Source organism: Pseudophryne corroboree, chromosome 5 (assembly GCF_028390025.1).
Source record: "Pseudophryne corroboree isolate aPseCor3 chromosome 5, aPseCor3.hap2, whole genome shotgun sequence".
Lineage (NCBI taxonomy): Eukaryota > Metazoa > Chordata > Amphibia > Anura > Myobatrachidae > Pseudophryne > Pseudophryne corroboree.
Genome location: NC_086448.1, coordinates 622,914,699 through 622,933,143, shown reverse-complemented (window position 1 = coordinate 622,933,143; position 18,445 = coordinate 622,914,699). Strand labels below are relative to the sequence as shown.

The 18,445-nt window shown below is 44.5% G+C and overlaps 1 long non-coding RNA gene across 2 annotated transcripts in view; it reads left to right on the top strand.

Moving 5' to 3' along the window:
* The window catches only part of LOC134928148 (uncharacterized), a 196,425-nt gene that overhangs the window by 3,496 nt on the left and 174,484 nt on the right, over positions 1-18,445 (top strand). For both annotated transcript variants that reach the window (XR_010177840.1, XR_010177841.1), the window contains exon 2: positions 12,448-12,551. This is a non-coding gene — a long non-coding RNA (uncharacterized LOC134928148). The remainder of the gene's footprint in view (positions 1-12,447; positions 12,552-18,445) is intronic.

The following is an 18,445-nucleotide window of genomic DNA, read 5'->3' as shown; positions in this document are numbered from 1 at the left end:
GAACAATATGTTTTTCTATAAGTACCTGTAAATACTCTATTCCATATAAATGTGTTATAGTATATGTATATACTATAAGTACCTGTTGCTCGAGGTTGTATTCTGCTAGCTGGAAAAACTACAGTAGACACACTAAGTTATGCAGGAACAGTCTGAGCAGACATGCTGAGTTATGCAGGTACAGTCTTAGCATGCACGCTAAGTTATGCAGGAACAGACTGACCAGGCACTCTGAGTTATGTAGGAACAGTTAGAGCAGGAAAGTTATGTTATGCAGGAACAGTCTGAGCAGGAAAGATAACTTATGCAGGAACAGTCTGAGCAGGCACGCTGTCTTATGCATGAACAGTCTGAGCAGGAATGTTAAGTTAAGCAGGAACTGTCTGAGCAGGAAAGCTAAGTTATGCAGGAACAGTCTGAGCAGGCACGCTGTCTTATGCATGAACAGTCTGAGCAGGAATGTTAAGTTAAGCAGGAACAGTCTGAGCAGGAAAGCTAAGTTATGCAGGAAAGCTAAGTTATGCAGGAACAGCCTGAGCAGAAACACTAAGTTAAGAAGGAACAGTCTGAGCAGGAATGTTAAGTTATGCAGGAATGCTAATTTATGCAATAACAGTTTTAGCAGGAACGATAAGTTATGTTTGAAAATTCTGAGCAGGAATGCTAAGCTATGCAGGAACATTCTGAACAAGAATGCTAAGTTATGCAGGAACAGTCTGAGCAGGAAAGGTAAGTTATACAGGAACAATCTGAGCAGGAATTCTAATTTATGCAGGAACAGTCTGAGCAAGAAAGCCAAGTTAGGAAGGAACAGTAAGAGCAGGAACGCTATGTTATGCAGGAAGAGTCTGAGCAGGAACGATATGTTATGCAGGAATACTCTGAGCAGGAATGCTAAGTTAAGCAGGGACAATCTGAGCATGTATTGATTAATTTCATTCTGATTCTTCCTAGCAACATTGTTACTAATGTTTATATTTTTATGCTGATATTTGAAATGGGGTTTTTGTTGTTTATTTTACACAAAAAAATTGAAAAATACTTTCAAAATCCTGGCTTGTATCTTACTGCAGTAATTGTGACATTTTATATATCTTTCCTCTAAGACAGGGGTGTCCAAACTTTTTGCAAAGAGGACCAGATTTGGTGAGGTTAAAATGTGTGGGGGCCGACCAGATACACAAATGCCCCTGTAGTGCTACCAGATACACAAATGCCCCCAGTGCTGCCAAATACACAAATGCCCCAGCAGTGCTGCCAGATACACAAATGCCCCCAGTGCTGCCAGATACACAAATGCCCCCAGCAGTGCTGTCAGATGCACAAATGCCCCCAGTGCTGCCACACAAATGCCCCCAGTGCCAGATACACATTATATACCCCCAGCAGTGCTGCAAGATACACATTATATGCCCACAGCAGTGCTGCCAGATACATAAATGCCCCCACATTGCTGCCAGATACACATATGCCCCCAGCAGTGCTGCCAGATACACATTATATGCCCCAGCAGTGCTCCAAGATACACATTATATGCCCCCAGCAGTGCTACCAGATACACAAATTCCCCTACAATGCTGACAGATACACATTATATGCCCACAGCAGTGCTGCCAGATACACAGTATATGCCCCCAGCAGTACTGCCAGATACACAAATGCCCCCACAGTGCTGCCAGATACACATTATATGTCCCCACAGTGCTACCAGATACACATTATATACCCCCAGCAGTGCTGCAAGATACACATTATATGCCCCCAGCAGTGCTGCTAGATACACATTATATGCCCACAGCAGTGCTGCCAGATACACAAATGCCCCCACATTGCTGCCAGATACACATATGCCCCCAGCAGTGCTGCCAGATACACATTATATGCCCCAGCAGTGCTCCAAGATACACATTATATGCCCCCAGCAGTGCTGCCAGATACACAAATTCCCCTACAATGCTGACAGATACACATTATATGCCCACAGCAGTGCTGCCAGATACACAGTATATGCCCCCAGTAGTACTGCCAGAAACACAAATGCCCCCACAGTGCTACCAGATACACATTATATGTCCCCACAGTGCTGCCAGATACACATTATATGCCACCCCCCAGCACTGCCAGATACACAAATTATTATTATTATTATTACTATCCTTTATTTATATGGTGCCACAAGGGTTCCGCAGCACCCAATTACAGAGTATATATGCACATAATCAAAATAGGAAAACAGTGACTTACAGTTGAAGACAATATAGGACAAGCACAGGGTAACTAAGCATAACTACACCAGTAGATGACATAGAGATAAGTTTCAAGGTGGCCAAAAAAAATGCAGGATTTGGCCAGTTGAGGAATATTAAAGTAAGAAAAGGATAAGCACATGAGGAAAGAGGGCCCTATTCGTGAGAGCTTACATTCTAAAGGGGAGGGGCAGACAGATAGGGATGACACAGATGGGGTAGACCCAAATGCCCCGACAGTGCTGCCAGATACACAAATGACCCCACAGTGCTGCCAGATACACATTATATGCCCCCACAGTGCTGCCAGATACACATTGGAGAATTACTTACAAGTGAAAATGCTTTAACCCAGAACACCTATGAGGGAGTGAAGCACTGAACTTATTGAGACCGCTGATCACCGCACACTGCTGTGGAGCTGCAGTAAAGATGGCCACCGTGATGATCCTCCATGGTGTCTCCTTTTATAGATCCATACACACAGGAGGGCTAGGTTTGTCTCGCGGGAGAGGCAACCCCAGCCCTCCTGTCTCACCAGATCATCAGCAGACCAGCCTATAGTCTGCATGCAGAGGAGGGGAAGATAGCTGTCAGTCACCGTGTAGCGCAGCTGACAGCAACGGGCGGAGAGTGTCAGTGCGGCAGGGTGCACCGGTCTGAAAAGGCAGTGTGCCTGAGGGCTGTATAGAGGCCGGTGGAAATGTGAGCACGGGCTGCAATTAGCCCCCGGGCCGGTCTTTGGACATGCCTGCTCTATGAGTATGATGCAAAGTTGAAAACAAGTTAGACACAAATGCTCCCTGATTGAGTGTAGAGAACTAAGGGCCTTATTCAGTATGGATCATGCATACTGATGATTTCATGCACAGTGCGTATGCATTGCACGTATGCATACAGTGAAATGTGATCACATCTCATTAATGGGAACGCCTCTGCCTGAGTGACAGACAGAGGTGTTTGTGGGGGCGGCGTAACGGCTTTGCAGCAGCGGTGCAGCAAAACCGGGTGTGGGCAGGGACCATTTTCGGGGCGGCTGCATGATGTCACACACGGCCACTGCGACAGAAACACGGCCACTCTGTGCTTGCCTTTGCAGCCAGGTTGTGCAGGCAGGTTGGTATCCCTAATTCAGCAATGAGTTCTCAATTGAATTGCAATCACATCACTGGCGAGCATTTGCATGCTGGGCAGCCTTAACCTGTGCTGGGCGGCCCCCAGCATGCGATCGCAAGCAGTTGCAGTTTTGCTAAATTAGCAAAACTGCAACTGATGCTGAATAAGGTCGCCTGAATAAGGTCTTAAGGGGGTCATTCCGAGTTGATCGCTAGCTGCATTCGTTCGCTGTGCGGCAATGAGGCAAAAACACGGCACTTCTGCGCATGCGTGACGTATTATTACAACAAACAATGTAGTTTCACACAGGGTCTAGCGAAGCTTTTCAGTCGCACTGCTGACCGCATAGTGATTGACAGGAAGTGGGAGTTTCTCAGTGGCAACTGACCGTTTTCAGGGAGTGGTCGGAAAAACGCAGGCATGCCAAGAAAAACGCAGGCGTGGCTTGGCGAATGCAAGGCGTGTTTGTGACATCAAAACAGGAACTGAACAGTCTGAAGTGATTGCAAGCGCTGAGTAGGTTTAGAGCTACTCAGAAACTGCACACAAAAAATTTGTAGCCGCTCTGCGATCCTTTCGTTCGCACTTCTGCTAAGCTAATATACACTCCCGGTGGGCGGCGGCATAGCGTTTGCACGGCTGATAAAAACTGCTAGCGAGCGATCAACTCGGAATGACCCACTAAGTTTTTTAGCAAACCAAAAAAGTTAGCAATTGGGCAAAACCATGTTGCACTGCAGACGGGGCAGATGATAGTTACAAGAATAGCTACAAGGGTCATGCCAACCTCCTTCATGCAGCTTGCCATAGGGCCTAATTCAGACCTGGTCGCACGCAGGCTATTTTTTGCACTGCTGCGACCAGGTAATCGCCGCCTACAGGGGAGGGGGTAAGGGCTTTGCAGGGGTGCGATGGCCTGTGCAGTGAGCTGCACAAACAAAAGTTTGTGCAGTTTCTGCACAGTCCAGAACTTAATCAGAAACTGCGATGATCTTGGCCGGTGGTGACGTCAGGAACCCTCCTACGGAACGGCCAGGCACGCCTACGTTTTTACCGACACTCCCAGAAAATGGTGAGTTGCTGCCCAAGAACGCCTTCTGCCTGTCAATCTTCTTGCGAACGCCCCTGCGATCGCTTCCTTCGTAGAAGCCGTCGCTCTCCGGTGACCCCCATTGCCGGGCAGCAACGCACCTGCGCATTGCGGGTCACACGCATGCACTGTTCAGACCCGATCGCACGGCTGCAAAAAAAGTGTGCGATCGGGTCTGAATGACTCCCATAGTCCCAAGATGTTGTGACTGTTGGTCCCTAATCATATAGAAAACCTGGCAGATATTAACCAGTTTATTAACCTGGTGGTCTCTCTCGAATCCTCCAAGAAATTCACAGATAGTGAAGATGCAGGAGCAGCAGGTGGTGACAGTGTCGGATTCGGGCATGTAGGGCCCACCGGGGGAAAGCAGTGGTAGCACATATTTTGGGGTGTGACCACTCTACAGCGGGAGTGTGGCTAGCTGCCACAGAGGCTTGCCTAACCATTAAAGAGTGCATGGGCTGGACCCCTTGAAAAATGTATATAGTAAATACTGCTTGCGCATGCATGATAATGTACCAGGTTAATAACAGCAATGCACTATAGAAAATACACCATAATCATGTGCAGTATACGGTAAGTTAACATGCAGGGCCGTTTCTAGACAATTTGGCTCCCAGTGCGAGATTTAAAAATGCCCCCCCCCCCCCTCCCATTGCTATAAAAAAAATTGCGCCCCCCCATATAGCTATAAAAAGAAAAAGTATGCGCGCGCCGGAGGCGCGCGCGCTCCCGACAAGGCATGGCCTCATCTGATATCATCACGCCCACCACAGGGGGGAAAAAATAAAAAAAGTCCCCATTTTACACATTACAGCAGCCAAGTTGTCCCCATTTTACACAGTGCGGCAGGCAGGTGTCCCCATTTTACAGAGCGCAGCAGGCAGATATCCCCATTTTACACAGTACGCAGGCAGGTATCCCCATTTTACACAGTGCGGAAGGCAGATATCCCCATTTTACACAGTACGCAGGCAGGTATCCCCATTTTACACAGTGCGGCAGGCAGGTGTCCCCATTTTACACAGTGCGGCAGGCAGGTGTCCCCATTTTACACAGTGCGGCAGGCAGGTGTCCCCATTTTACACAGTGAGGCAGGTGTCCCCATTTTACACAGTGAGGCAGGTGTTCCCATTTTACATAGTGCGGCAGGCAGGCGCCCATTTTACACAGTGCGGCAGGCAGGTGTCCCCATTTTACACAGTGCGGAAGACAGGTGTCCCCATTTTACACAGTGCGGCAGGCAGGTGCCCCCATTTTACACAGTGCGGCAGGCAGGTGTCCCCATTTTACACAGTGAGGCAGGTGTCCCCATTTTACACAGTGCGGCAGGCAGGCCCCCATTTTACACAGCGTGGCAGGCAGGCCCCCATTTTACTCAGCGTGGCAGGCAGGCCCCCATTTTACACAGCGTGGCAGGCAGGTGTCCCCATTTTACACAGTGCAGCAGGCAGGTATCCCCAGTGTGGCAGGCAGGTATCCCCAGTGTGGCAGGCAGGTGTCAAGTGGTGGGGGGGACGGAAGGGGGAGAGAGAGAGATATACTTACATGTTCCGCTCTTCGGATCCCGCCGCCGGACGTCCCTCGCGCCGGCCGCCGCCGCCGCCTCCTTCCAGGCTTCTCTCCTCCCTCTCCCCGAGCGCTCCTGCTCGGGGGGCGGGGCTTCGTGGAATGACGCGTTTGCGTCATGACGTCACGACGCAAACGTGTCATTTCGCGAAACTCCGCCCCCTCGAGCAGGAGCGCTCGGGGAGAGGGAGGAGAGGAGGAAATAACACTTAAAGTGCCGCGGCGGGCGCCCCGTGCGGTTGCACGGCTCGCCCGCCGCTAGAAACGGCACTGTTAACATGTGTAATGTATAATTCAAATGCAGAGTCTGGATCCTGATCCCTAGAGGAGGGGCCCCTCGGGCAGTGGGGCCCACTGGAGGTTTCCCCCATGTACCCCTGTGGGCCAGTCCAACCCTGGGTGGTGAGGTGGTTGCTGTCTCTGGCGGCTCATACTCCTACTCCTCAGACACCTCCAGTGGCAGTAATATGTCCTCCTATTGGTCTTCAGTGAATGTAAAAGAAAAATTATAAGCAGTAATTGCATCAAATACTTTTAGATTTCCCTTTATTAAATTGTTTTTATTTCTCATTTTGAAATGCATTTTAAAAAAAAACCCATTTAGCTCCTTATTTGGATGATTTGTGAGTCACTGATGTGAATGTTTGTGGTTTGCCTGATTCCAACACTAATGCACATATTAGTGGTAATATGCCATTAAGCAGTTTTTGTTCTGTGTGTCAAGAGAGAGAACATGAAAGTGAGAGACAGAAAGAGAAAGGGTTGGGGTGTGGTTTGATAAGGTTATAAATGTTCTTCAAAGATATATATGAAATATTACAGTATAATACAAACCTTCTAACAATAGGATCAAATAGCAAACAGTTTGCTCACAGGAGAATTTTGGACTTGAAACAATAGGAGGATGAGATCAGATATTAAATTAAACTACACAATCAATCAATGGGGTCAATTCAATTCAACTTGCGTTGAATAGTGCCGGAAAGGAGGTCATGGAGCTGTTCAATTCAGCGTGCTGCTAAGCCTTTGAATGCCGATACTCACAGGTTGTTTAGTCGCAAGAACGGGCATTCTCTGACTAAAGTACCTGGCTGTGATGCTGTTTGCACAACGCTAGGTCACAGACAAAACAGCATTGGGGACCCAGTTATGTCTGATCTCTGCTCGTATCTCTGGAGGGGTGCGACAAGTAATCCTATAGTCGGGTACAACATCTGAATTGATAACTCTGGGAGCTCCCTCCCAGCGTTATTAACAGCGTGCTGAATTGAATCAAGCCCAATGTATTTGCAATGTACATGTATTCATTGTAATGATAATTACCTGACTATCATTGGCAAGGGCATTTGGGAGACCTCTGCCACAGTATTTTCTTCATATTACCTCAATCTCCTGCTCATAAATACAGGCCAACAAGCTCAGCTCCAGATGTGGCAGCTGCAATGCCCTGGCTTAAACGTGGCACTCACAAAGTTTACTTTTCAGGCTCCTCTTGAAATCCTACCATCTGGTAACATGAGCAAGCAATATCAATGTCTGCATAAAACACTACACTTAGGGGTTATTTATGTAGACATTACATACCAAATTTTAAGCGACACCTAGAAGTTCTATGTGTATGTGTTTATTAGCATTTTTATTAGCCAATAAAGCAGTTACAACCTGTATTTAATTCTATACAGTATAATGTATATTAGTCCAGGACATCTACAGCATAGTAACATCATTGATTTAAAAAAATTGTAAGGTTGGGTGCAGATGGTCCATCATCAGAGGCTTTGAGAGGGGAGCTGTACTAATTACACAGACCAGGCTTGTTGGAGGGGTCCAGGTCAACTGCTATGGGGGACACTGTCCTCCTGTGCAGTGATGCTGAGGGGAACAAATGTCCCCCTATAAGCTTCTCCAGCCCCCTCCCAGTGCAGCTGCCAAAGCACCCTGTACAGTGAGCAGTTCCATTTGGTCAGCTGATGCTCTATACCATATTTTCTTAAAAATAACTCCAACTCTCTGTTTAAATTCCAATATCTTTGCTTGTGACTAAATAACACTTGATTATTGTGGTGAACAACTCCTCATTGCAGCAAAAATGCATGGTTGCGCCCTAATCGATAGGGATGCGGTCATGTGACCGGCGTTTGGGATCCTGGCATTCACTATGCCGATGCCGGGATCCTGACCTATCTAAAACCTGCCAGCCTGACATGCCGACTAACAGGGACTGTTCCCACTCGTGGGCTTCCACGACACCCATAGAGTGGGAATAGAACCTGTGGCGAGCACAGTATGACACTGAGCCCGCTGCGTTGTGAGCGCAGAAAGCTCACAAGGGGCTTTGTTGCACTCGCCCCCTGCCTGCATTCTGTGGTTGGGATCCCGGGGTCGGTATGCTGACCATCAGGATCCCCAGCGTCGGTCTCCCCTACCCAACCCGATCGGTATACCAGCAACCTTTCCTGTTTCTAGCTGTGATACTGAGGGCTGATTCCTTTCTTGCTTTGTATAAGATCCACATTCTTTTAAATGCACTCAAATGCTTAGTGACTTATCTTGTGACAATTGTAAAACTTGAACTTGAATTATTATAATAATCTTTAACTTTTTTATGCAATGCAGTAGCCTCAGCATTTGACTAACAGCATGGGTTCTTGGGACTGTAGTAACTTTGCTCTTACTGAGTCTGTGGTTAATTTTGCTATATTTGCTTCTAATGCCATAACTAGGAAGTGGGTATGGGTCATTAGGTCGACCACACTTAGGTCGACAGTCATTAAGTCGACCACTATTGGTCGACATGCATTAGGTTGACATGGTCACTAGGTCGACGTAGACATTAGGTTGACGTGAACAAGGTCGACATGGGAAAAAGTCGACATGAGTTTTGTTACTTTTTTGGTGTCGTTTTCTTTGTAAAGCAACGGGGAACCCCAATTAGTGCACCGTGTCCCCTCACATGGCTCGTTTCGCTCGCCATGCTTTGGACAAGGTGCCTCGCTTTACTACCACTGTGCTTGGCACAGGTTACTATTCCCAATCATAGTAAACGTGGATCGTAAAGTATGAAAAAGTTAAAAAAAATGTAATTTAAAAAAAAAAACCTCATGTCGACCTTTTTTTATGTAGACCTAGTACTTGTCAACCTAGTGACCATGTCGGCCTAATGCATGTCGACCAATAGTGGTCGACTTAATGACTGTCGACCTAAGTGTGGTCGACCTAATGACTGTATCCCCTAGGAAGCATCACTGTAGGGATCTCATCATCTACAGTACTTGCACTCCAAAAGATATTAGCTGCTGAGAAACAGACATCATTTTGTCAATATAGTCACTAATACTGCTGCATTCACATAACTTGGTGGTGTACAATACACATCTTAAATGTATCCTTCTCCTGAGACCTCCTTAGGCACTGCCTGCAGTGCTGTCCACATGTCTTTAGCTGATGTATTTCATTTCCACAAACTTCCAGGTTGTGTAATTCTATGCACCTTTTAGCTTGATAAACCTCATTATGGGGGTGTAGCTTTTGTATACCATACTTACCTACTTTTTATTTCTCCTCTCCGGGAGAAGCCCGGAGAGGAGACGCTGCAGTGTCTTCGGGGAGACGCTGCAGTGTCTTCGGGAAATGCCGCGATTCGCGGGTCCGCGGGAAGGGAGCGGGGCAAAAATGACGCGATTTGCGTCATTTTAACCCCTTCTCCACCCGACGGACCCGCGAATGCGGGAGGTTATCTCTCCATCCTGCTCGCATCACTAGGGTGCGAGCAGGATGCGGGAGACCTGCCCACTCTTCCGGGGGTGCGGGGGGCTACCCCAAAAAATGGGAGCCTCCCGCAGCTTCCGGGAGAGTAGGTAAGTATGCTGTATACATCATGGGTCATCAACCTGCAGCCCTCCAGCTGCTGTGGAACTACACATCCCAGCATGTCCTGCCTCTGTTTAAGCATGCTTTCATAGCAAAACTGTGGCAGGGCATGCTGGGATGTGTAGTTCCACAGTAGCTGGAGGACCGCAGGTTTAAGACCAATGGTATATATGATTCTTACAAAAGACATAATTGTATAGCTTGTGTGCTTTTAACTGCTGTTGTGCAGCTACATTGCACTGGTAAATGTTGTTTTCACTCTGTTCTATAGCAGTGTCTACATGTACTCAAGAGGGCATCTGTATGCTGCTGTGGGTGTTCTAGTAGTTTGGGGCTTGTGTACTTACACATTGTGTGCCTGTAGTGTAGCTCAAATCTAGAGCTAATAAAACATTCTGAAGTCATATTAATTTTTCTTGACTTCAAATTATTAAAGAATGACTATTTTTAGAAAGTAATCAAATTAAAGTTACTTCTTTGTTGTAACCTCTTGGAAATATGTGTGTACATGTTTGAGGATGTAGCAGAGTTTCTTTACACAGCAGCCGATGCTTTACAACTTCAAAGTACACTGTTACATGTGTAGCCAGCCATGTTGTTGCTGCAATGTGTACAAACAGGCAAGCTGCATTATACGCTGTGCTGAGACTAGTTGCAGCCGGCGTTCACCCATAGAAGTGAATGAGCATTAATTTACATTAATTTGCTGACACACTATTTGCCCCTTGCGGTACACATCGCAGAATAGATGAGTATGCCTATATCTGTTATTAAGCAGTGGAGTGGTTTTATTGAAGATAAAGCAAGTATAGCTGTACTCACTGTTACACACATTAGTAGATGGAATGGAGCATAGTGTCATACAGCTCACCAGCCAGTGAGTGTATGTAGGTACCGGGTAATGGTGCAGGGTGCTGGAACAGCTGCTAAATCAGCAGGTAATTTCAGGTCTCACTGGAGCTAAGTGGAAGACCACTATGGCAGTTCTCAGTCTCAAGATGCTTCTCACACAGTCTCAAGACTAGATTGGCCAAGTGGTTCTTATCTGCCATTCTATGTTTCTATGCTGAAGATGCTCAGTAGTAGCCCAGGTGGCCATCTTGGTACAGGGAATGAAGCTTTCCTTGAGCACTGGCAACATGGAGTCTGCACAGCAGCGCACTTCACTTTCAACAAAAATAAGAGGGTTCTACCATAGACACAGAGTTACAAGGTTACTTTGGAAAGAAAGAAAAATGTGTCTGTAATAGGTGCGCTGAGTAGAGGGTAAATTATAATTTTTATTAAAGAGTAAATAGAAATGGTACTTTCTGGTTACCATCAATTATCATAATGATAAGACAGGAAAATTAAAACAAAATGGTTAAGATATGCAGAAAGTTGAAAATGTGAATTAAAAACCCCTTTAGAATGTAAGCTCTCACGAGCAGGGTCCTCAACCCTCATGTGCTAATCCTTCTCTTACTTAAACTGTTTTCAATGGCACCAAATCCTGCGGTTTTCTGCCACACCAATACTTATGTCAGTGTCGTCTGCTGCTGTAGCTATGTTTAGTTACCCTGTACTTGTCCTATATTGTCTTCATCTGTAAGTCATTATTTTCCTGTTTTGCTTATTTGTTTATGTACTCTGTAATTGGGCGCTGCAGATCCCTTGTGGCACCATATAAATAAAGGATAATATTAATAATAACAAATTTCCTTGCGTGTCACACTGTGTGATGCTAATATATGGCATGATCAAAATACCAAAACTCTTTTCATAATAACAACTTTCTTTTTTTTTATTATCTCTTATATAAGTCACTTACATGGCAGGAAAAGAGGGCCTTAAACATGTACAAACTCTAGTATGAGGGTACCCCAATTATTTCTTATGATTGTGGTTACTAAACAAACCCTAATAGGTTTCTTTAAATAAAAACACTATTCTGAGATATAGTTGTACCCTTAACATATGCAAGGGAAATTAATTGTATGGGAGAGATAATGATACACTACATTGTATAAATCTTAACAAAAAAATACAATATATCCTGTATTTCCTAAAGTGAATTGCTCATGATTCCTGATATATTGGCATTTGCGGGGTGGGAGGGGGGCGGCAACGCTCCACTCGCAAGACATAGACAGGGCGTTTCAGAGGCGGCGGCAGGGAAATGGATGGTGGCTTCCAAACGGGGGGGGTTGCATGGGTGAGATTGGGGCAGCTGTATGACGTCACACGCAGCCTCTTCAATCAAAAATATGGCGATGGGCCTCCTGCCATCGCAGCCAGGCTTCACAGTCAGGAGCCATCTACAATTTCAGTGATCAAGCTGAAATTGTGGTGCGATCACAATTTAAGCACGATCGCAGTGGGTGGGCTGTGGGCATTCCCCATCATGCGAGAAAAAGGATTGTATATTCTGCTGTTTAGGATCACGCTTATCATAGTGGCGACGTTGATTTGTTGTACCACTCTGTTGAGGCGCATTCATTGTCCGTCACTGTCTAACTTGTTTACTGATGATTCAAGTGATTCTGCTTAATAAATCTCCTCATTCTCATGCAGGCAAACTTCAGTGAGGGTGTGCCAGTGGAACTAGGGGTCATGGAGACCTGGACGTACAGTAAGCATAAACACACCTGTTTGGAGGACAGTCTTTTACACATAGGGTAGGTGCACCTGCGAAACGATGATTAGGTCTAGTAGTAAACCATTCATACACATGGGGAGGTCACACTGAATATGCATACAACTCCAGATATGGGTGAATATACATTTATTTTTCTGTGCCCCCTGTTAAGGACTAACAAATTCCTAATATCTGCTTGCCAACTATGCTAAGGTTACTCCTTATAGTGTAGGCCACTATTTTCCAAGTAACAAAAATGCACCAATCGGCAGGGGGTTTGGTGGGTGAGTTTTTGCAGTGGCTGTGCTACTGGCTACTGCCTCTGAAACACAATCATTGTGAAAAGGTAGGCAATACAAAGTGCAATCACTTCTACTTTGGGTTTTCAACAGTGTCCTTTGATGGGCTGCACAGTGTCCACAAGTAATGTCACGTCTGCCATCAGAAATTGTGGGCCTCAGGACTGCCAGAATAGGCAGGGGCCCCCAGCCTCTATCGCAGCCTGTGCTGTCCCTCTGTGACAGTCTGTGGTGTGCTCCAATCTACACCACTGCCATGTGGGAACACTCGCGATCCAGGCTCGGGACTGGAGTTCCAGCAGTCTCCACTTGATGGTGTCACTGAGTACTGTTCTGTTTAGCATGATTTATGGCTTAAGAGTAAGAGGATATATTGACTATCTGTATTACCTATTGATGTGTTTGAAGCTTTTAATACAATACTTGGAGTGCACCTGTAAATGTGCTTCTACACCATACAATGCATAGCTACAAATCTATAGTATGAGACCAGAGATAATGCAATGTAGATGTATGTCCATGCACCCAAGGAATACCATTACATTTGCAAAGTCCACCTGTTCATCACATTATGATAATCTTGTTCCACAAACAGAAATCTTGTTTCTTCACTTTTTTTCGCTGCTACTCCGCAAAAAAATGCGTTTAGTGCACACATCCATAGAGTGCGCTGTACAGCCAGTGCAAAGCTGCATTTACAGAGCAGATGATGTGTAGTTTGTCTACTTTTACAGGTGCCACTTTTAACATCTTCAATAACATATTTTCTGCAAAACATTGTAATAGGTACAAACAGTAAAAACAGACTAGAAGTGTTAATTGTGTTATGTGAGAAATTAATTAAATGTGTAAATATTATAAGGCAGTGATAAGTAAAATACAAATAATTAAATAAATATAACCAAATAAATTAAAACATTTTAACTTTTTTTGTGAAAGTGTAAAACATGTGGCTGAGGACAGAGCCCGGCACACTAAGGGGGTAATTCCAAGTTGATCGCAGCAGGAAATTTTTTAGCAGTTGGGCAAAACCATGTGCACTGCAGGTGTGGCAGATATAACATTTGCAGAGAGAGTTAGATTTGGGTGGGTTATTTTATTTCTGTGCAGGGTAAATACTGGCTGCTTTATTTTTACACTGCAAATTAGATTGCAGATTAAACACACCACACCCAAATCTAACTCTCTCTGCACATGTTATATCTGCCTCCCCTGCAGTGCACATGGTTTTGCCCAATTGCTAACAGAATTCCTGCTGCGATCAACTTGGAACTACCCCCTAAGTTCACAGTCAGGTTCTCTTACCCTATCACGGGGGGTAATTCCAAGTTGATCGCAGCAGGAATTTTTTTAGCAGTTGGGCAAAACCATGTGCACTGCAGGGGAGGCAGATATAACATGTGCAGAGAGAGTTAGATTTGGGTGGGTTATTTTATTTCTGTACAGGGTAAATACTGGCTGCTTTATTTTTACACTGCAAATTAGATTGCAGATTGAACACACCACACCCAAATCTAACTCTCTCTGCAAATGTTATATCTGCCCCCCCCCCCATGCAGTGCACATAGGTTTGCCCAACTGCTAAAAATTTTCCTGCTGCGATTAACTTGGAATTACCCCCACTGTCCCTAAAAGTGTCCGGGTATAGTGCCACTCACTTGTTGCCTCCCTCTTTGCTAGCTTCAGCCCAGAACATGGGGGGGGGGTAATTCCAAGTTGATCGCAGCAGGAATTTTTTTAGCAGTTGGGCAAAACCATGTGCACTGCAGGGGAGGCAGATATAACATGTGCAGAGAGAGTTAGATTTGGGTGTGGTGTGTTCAATCTGCAATCTAATTTGCAGTGTAAATATAAAGCAGCCAGTATTTACCCTGCACAGAAATAAAATAACCCACCCAAATCTAACTCTTTCTGCACATGTTATATCTGTCTCCCCTGCAGTGCACATGGTTTTGCCCAACTGCTAACAAAAATCCTGCTGCGATCAACTTGGAATTACCCCCATGGTGTAGAAGCCGCTGGTGATTCCAGGGGTAAATTTACTAAGATGGGAGTTCTATGTAAGATGGGATGTTGCCCATAGCAACCAATCAGATTCCAGGTATCATCTTCTAGAAGATGCTAGATAAATGAGAAGTGGAATTTGATTGGTTGCTATGTGCAACATCTCATCTTAAATAGAACTCACATCTTAGTAAATGTACCCCCAGGGCTGTTAACGATGCTGTGGTGTTGCTTGTGCATTGTCTCCCTCTTTACTGGCTGAAGGAGAAGAGGTGTCAAGGAGCCGCTGGTGATTCCAGGAGGTGTTCACTGACCTACTAGAATTAATAAACAATAAACAATTTATCAAAGTACAAATTGTTCAAGCATAATAAGATTATCTTACATAAACTTGTACAGAAATATTGCATTTATTATTATTTACATCATATAAAACCAGAAATATTTCCATGCACACTGGTGAAACTTGGGTAGCTTAACAAACTGTAATGTATGAGAGAATCATAGCAGGCCCGCCCAGTGTCAGAAGGGCCCACCAAGGGAATGCAGTGGTAGGGGCCCATGTTTAGGGGTGTGGCCAATGGGACCCTTAATAAATATATATAGTAAATACTGCTAGTCCACTGCATGATAATGTACCAGATTTATAAAAGCACTGTACTGTAGATAAGACACTACAGTCATGTGCAGTATAAGGTAACACATGTATAATTCAAGTAGACAGTCTGGAACTTGATTCCTCAAAGAGGAGGTGGGACCCCAGGCAGTGGGGCCCACTGGGGGTTTCCCCTGAACCCCTGTGGGCCAGCGATTTACCCCTGGGAGCGCATCCTGAAACTCATGAGTGGAGTTGGCAAGTATGAATCTGGTTATGTGATTATAGATTAATATTAAGGCCAGCATGTTTATGGCTTGTGAATAATGCACTTGCCTCCATTCGAGGATGAGAATGCATGTGGGCATACATTGTGACTGAAAGAAATAAAATTAAATTCCATTAGCGGCACAGAGGGGGATTTGTTTTCTATATATAGGTTTTTTTACAATAAAGTCAGCAAACATGAGGAATTTACCTTTTCAATTCTAGGAATTCTTTCCCCTCACCTCTTAATAGAGGAGCCTAATATCGGCAAAAACAAATATTTCAGGCTATTGATTTCCCACAACAACTACATTTTGGGAAAACAGAGACTTATGGGAGCCCTACTCATCATGTTGCTGGTATTAGTGTGCTTGCTTGTGGTATATGGAAAGCATTATACTGAGCAGTCTGCTTTCACTGAATTACTGTCATTTATTCTGTGGTCTATGGATATTGGTGCTTTGTGTCTTACATTGAACAATGGTACAGAATGGTCGGTCAGTGAAAGGTTTCAGTGGTAAATACAATTACTCAGACACACCACTTCAGAGAGCAGGCATTGTGCGATTCTGTAGTAGTAAATACTATAAACAGCAGCCTGAAACAACATAGAACAATAACCCTTTTTTTTCTCTAATTTATATAGTAAAACATATTGGCATACTGCACGTAAGTAACCAGGCGTAAACACAGCCTTTGGTTTGATTAAACTGTCCTTTTAACGACACTTTTTTTCTTCTACTTAACCCATTAATGGCCAAGGCAGAGCCGGCCATAGGCAAACTAGGCAATTGCCTAGGGCATTTAATATGCCTAGGGGCATCATCAGCTTCTGCTGATTAAAATGATATGCAGCATGCCTATATTCTGTATGTAGCATTTCATATGCAGATACAGCCAGTCTCACACAGTATATAGGCATGCTGCATATCAGTTTAATCAGCAGAAGCTGCTTGTGCATCCTAGCCACATAGCAATGCAAATAAGATGCATTTTCATTAAAAAAAAGGTGCCCAACGTTAGCATTGATGCAAGATTTGTGAGGACACATCTGTATCCAAGCAGAGGCAGAGGTCACAGTGTTAGTGGAAGTGTGAGTGCTGTGTGCATGTGAGTGGGTTGGTTGTACAGTAGTGTTCAGAATATGTGTAAGGAGCATTATGTGTGTCATGTAAAAATGCATTAATAATGTGCAACATATGTGTAAAGGGCCACTATGTGTGTCATTATGTGTATAAGGGCATTAATAATGTGCAGCATATGTGTAACAGGGTACTACTGTATGTGTGTCATTATGTGTATAGGGGCACTAATAATGTGCAGCAAATGTGTAGGGGGCACTATGTGTGTCATTATGTGTATAAGGGCATTAATAATGTGCGGCATATGTGTAATGGACATTATGTGTAAAAGGGCATTAATAAAGGTTGTCATAATGTGTAAGGTGCATTATGTTTATAAGGATATTAATGTGACTCATATGTGTAAGGGGCATTATTGTGTGTAATTGTGTATAAATGCATTACTAATGTGTGGCATTATGTGTATAAGGTACTCTACTATGTGGCGTTGCATATAGAAAGGGCACTACTGTGTCATCTAATGTGAATAAAGAGCAATAAGCTGTGGTGTAATGTGAATAAGGAGCAATTCAGTGTGATGTAATGTGAATAAGGGGCTCTACTGTGAGGAGTAAAGTTTATAAGGTAAAGTGATACTACTGTGGGATGTAATATGAATTATGAACACTATCGCAAGATAAAATGTGAATAAAGTTGCAGTACTGTGTGGCGTAATTGGAATTGGGGTTACTATTGTGTGGCCATGCCCCTTCCCAGCAAAAAGATGCCCCTTTTTGGGCTGTGCGTCAAATGTGCGAACTGTTCCTATTTAAAATATAGGGGGTACAAGGACTGGTATGGGTGAGGGGTGATGGTGCTGGGAAAGAGGTGCAAGGTCAGAGGCAGAACCAGCGGTGGTGCTAGGGGGCACCAGCCAAAATCTTGCCTAGGGCATCATATTGGTTAGGGCCGGCTCTGGGCCAAGGTACTGTAATTAGTAAGTTTCCCTTTTCTTCTGGTAGCATTTTGTGATAAACTGGTGAACTGGTGTTGATGCATGGCTGGATTTGAATCAGACGTATATATATCTTAAAAGAAGTGTGCACAGAAAATGAGAGTATTTTACCCAACATGCAGAGCTGCACGCATCTTGGTATGAATCTGCGTGTGTGTCATCTACAGCCTGTACCTGGTCAGGTTGATACACACAGTTATGTTTTTAGTTTTCTTCTAAGCCCCAGTAGCTCTCTCCTGTTGGGGTGCAGTTATTGTGAATATAGGTTTTGGAAGTGCCACATTCAGCTACTAAGAAGCACAATGGGGGAACCAATATGCTTTTGCTTCCCTGTTGTTTTTATTTTTTATTGCATGTGCTAATTGAGATCTAGGCTCCCAATCAGTGTCGGATTAAACCCTTCAGAGGCCCCTAGGCAACAGTCTGCGATCTGGAAACTGCAATGTGAATCTGATGTCTATGGTTTATGTACTTTCATTCTTAATGGGTACATTTACATCATTATATTAATACAGTATTTTCTCTATAATCTTGAATGTAGAGTTTTCATTTCTTTCAATTAGTTCATTATTTCTATCTTTTGGAAACAATTTAAGAAAGCTTGATTGGAATTTTCTTTCAAGATCAAATCAATATTATTTTGGTTCATTGTTGCGGGGGCCCCTAAAAGGACCCCATAGGCCAGTGCCTACT